Below are 3,883 nucleotides of genomic sequence, written 5' to 3'. Positions count from 1 at the left end.
GGTTTTTTTGTTATTAAAGATGTTGATTTGTTGATCGAAATTTGTGCGGATTTGCGACAGTTGTCAAGACTTCGTTTACAATCACTTGAATTGAATCCGATTCTACTTCAAAACTACAAAAGATCGACAGATACCCTTGCAGAAGGTTGTATCAGACAGCGATGTGAAAGACGAGGGTTTTCATAAGTGTTAAATTCACTCAACGATTGTGATTTTGTTATATTAGAAATTTATTTATCTCGTAAAATTCTCTTGGTTGCAAGGTCTTGGGGTTTTACACCGGGGTATCAACTCAGTCCGAATTCGACCCTAATTCGTTCCGATCCAAAGGAAAAAATTTGAGTCGACTCCGAAAAAAATGATCCAACTCCGTTTAAAAAGTCTTACTCCAAGTCAGAGGGTCGGAGTTGGTTCTCATAAAATAGTCCGAAATCCAAATCCAACTTTTGAGCTTTCAGGAGCTTTAGCCAACAATATTATATAGGATTTTTCCATTGAAAAAATAATTGTTAAAAATAATAGTAATATTTATATTATTTGTACAATATAAAATTTTCATATAATTATAAAAATAAATTATAATTATTAGATTGTTGTATTATAAAGACTATTCTATTATAAAAAATGGGCGGAAAAATAAGTCTAATCTAGTTCAAAGTTAAATGTTTGGGTCGGATTGAAATCAGATATCGTAAGATCGAAATCAGATTATGCATAATCCGATCCAAATCCAACCCAATATCATTCCTAATTGTAAGTTTGTAATATCTTTAGTAATAATATACATTTTGATAGTAACGCCAACATACACCCAATGTATGTATAACCTTTGCGTATTTTAGTAAAATATCCTGTCCATAAATTTAACTAAATAAATGGTCTAAATTAGACAAATTATCACAAGATTGTAATTTGTTGCGTAAAATTATCCAAAATATATAACATAAATCCATAAAATGATATTATATAATCACTAGTCTTTATATTCGCATATTTCAAATCGAATTATATAACTGAAAAAAAATCCATCACTGGCTAACTGAAAAAGTTCGAATTAAAATAGAAATCGCTCAGCAAAGAAATATCGACACACACAGGAAATTCCTGTTTTCCGGTCTGTTGAGCTTGATAATTTAATAGTCATCACTGCGATTAATTACACGTCTAATTTCAAAAAAAAAAAAAGGAAATTGAGAAATCAAAGTTTTTATATAATTTACCAAACAGAGGGAATATCCAAATTGAAGAAAATAATTCAAATTTGGAAAAAAATACCCTCAAATTTTTGGAAAGATAAATTTATGCCTCCAGAACAAAGCGATACAAGAAATTGATCTAAAGATCTCACGCCTTGCAGCCGAAAGGAGAGGCATATGATATAATAATCAACAAAAAATTATGAATTAACGATGAATCTTGAAATTTGAGGAGAGAGAAAAAGTAACACTTACCGAATGTTGAAGTGCGTTAGATAATGAGAAAGATGGATGGGATTGGATGTTATATATACCATTGTCACCTTAAACCCTAATCTTTTTTAGGAACTTATTAGGGTTTATGATGGTCCGTAAAAAGCCCATGTGTTGAACCCATGTACATTAGTTTCTATAGGCTTATTATTTTAATGGCCCAATTTCTAATCGAGGGTTGTATAAGTCTACGACAAGAAACATGCTAATTTGTTGAATACTCTTAGGAATCGAGGTTGGCTTAAATCATGAGTACCCGATAATAATTTAGAGGATTTATTCTTACTTTTAAAATAAATAAAGGTTCTGTTTGACAATTAGAGTTTAGAGTTTAGAGGCTAGAGTTTAGAGTTTGTGGTTAGATGATTACTTTTTTGTTCAGAGGATTTGACTGTTGATTTAAACAATTGTTGTGTAAAGGTGTTTGGTAACACTTAGCTGATTGTCTAAAGTTTTGTACTTTTTAGAGCATGTAAAATGACATTTATGGACAGTATTAATTATATGGACAAAATAGTCATATGCTTTTTCTCTCTCCAAAACTCTCATGAAAAAGCTCTTCTACCCAGCTTTTTCAAAAGAGAGTTTTGATCAGAGTTTTTGGTACAAAACTCTCTTTAATCCTCTCTCTCACCAAACACCCAAATTAGAGTTTTTACTAGTCAAAACTCTAAACTCTCTATAAAACTCCCTCCCCCAAACACCCCCAAAATGTTTGTATCAATCTTACTACTAGATTCAAATTCACGCGTTGTATAATTCAAATTATAAAACGTGGGGAAAATTCACAAGATGAGGCTCAATCAACTATTACCTATTTTCTTTCATAAGTCTCATGTATGGATTATTCTCTGCAGGTCTCGAGTTTACCATATTGTGAATTACTTATAAATCAATTTAAAAGATAAGATTTTTAAATGTTCATCCCAGTTTATAGGTATTTGTCACTTGTTGGAAGTGTTCGAACATGGTAAAACATTTAAAAATCTTACCTTCTAAACTGGTTATAAGTAACTCATGACCTATAAAAATCAAAAGATGGTAAACATGAGACCTGCAGGAAATAATCCATAGTTGAGACTTGTAAAAGAAAATAGGTAATAGTTGGACCCGTTCTTGTGAGTTTTTCCTAAAACGTGTATAGTAGACATAAAATATTAACAATTAAATTATAAAACAATAAAAAACAAAAGACATTTAAGATATTTTAAGTGTTCTATATAATAGACATTTTGAAAAATTATTAATTGAAACCATTACAATTTATAAAAACCTCTTTGTCTCCTTTTATATTCTGAAGGTAATCAATTGTTTTTAGTTGCACCATTTCAATTTTGGCACTATTAATCAACCAACTTAGAAGTAAATTCTCTTACTATTACATAAGAAAAAAACATGGTCAAACATAATCTTGTTAGATTCATATAAATGCAAGGATTTTAAGTATCAACTTTTTATAAATTTTACTTATACACAAAAATAAAAGATACTAATGTTCAAATAAGCGTGTTGAAGTACGTGAAAAGGCAAATGGTACGGTGCAACTAAAAAAACAGAGGTATTACTATAGGAGAAAACATATTTAATGTTTATATGTAACCCTAAGAGCTTCATTTTTATTCCTAAAAAGATTACATATTACTCGAATTGATGTAATCTTTTTGAAGGATTACATTTTCATGGTACAACTCTAAGTGAGAAGTGTTATAATTTGGGTGTGTTTAATTGGGAGGAAAGTGTTTTTCCAAAAACTATATTTTATATTTTCCTTTGTTTGGTTTCGGTCGAATTAGAGGCGGGAAAATCTCGGATGCATTTTGTTTTCAAAGGGTAGAAAGTAACTTTTCCGAGGGAATTAGAAGTCTAACTTTTTTCGTCATATGAAATGCCCGATTCATCTCACTTGACACAAATAATCTCTCTCCGCTTCAACCACGTTGTGAAGCTCTCGTTCATTCTCTATTGTTCCACTTATTTGGTTAGCTACATCTCTTCGCTCTCACTCTATTTCCATACTTTCGATGCAACCAAACAAAATCAAACTAGAACTGAGTTTTCATCTGAAAAATGGATTTCCGACAAATCACTTTACATCGAGATCATTTTCTGTCTAACCAAACACACCCTAAGTCCTTAAGTGAAAACTGATGTCATTGAGATAACAGTTAGTGGCGGAACCAACATGGCTTTAACTGAACCCACACGAATCCAGCAAAAATCGAAAAAAAAAAGGTGTGGCTCAGTGGTACTCAGTGTGAGATAAACTCATCTGTCCTAAAGTCGCTTGCTCGAAGCCTCGAACTTGCATCAAATTTTTAATTTTCATAGTTATTCTTATTTTTTTAGTCGTTTCTTTTAGTGTAAGACATCTTTTGCAATTGGTCTACTCTTCTCCCTTCCTCAACTTCCCTTTT

The 3,883-nt window shown here is 31.1% G+C and overlaps 1 non-coding gene across 1 annotated transcript; it reads right to left on the bottom strand.

The window, feature by feature from the left end:
• Nucleotides 1-1,064: 1,064 nt before the first annotated feature.
• On the bottom strand, nt 1,065-1,154 carry LOC125494554 (small nucleolar RNA Z107/R87). Its single transcript, XR_007270801.1, has one exon. It is a non-coding gene; the product is annotated as a small nucleolar RNA Z107/R87 (small nucleolar RNA).
• Between the last annotated feature and the right edge of the window lie 2,729 nt (nt 1,155-3,883).

This window comes from Beta vulgaris, chromosome 1 (genome assembly GCF_026745355.1).
Source record: "Beta vulgaris subsp. vulgaris cultivar EL10 chromosome 1, EL10.2, whole genome shotgun sequence".
NCBI classification, from domain to species: Eukaryota; Viridiplantae; Streptophyta; class Magnoliopsida; order Caryophyllales; family Amaranthaceae; genus Beta; species Beta vulgaris.
This window is presented reverse-complemented; position numbering and strand designations above follow the sequence as displayed.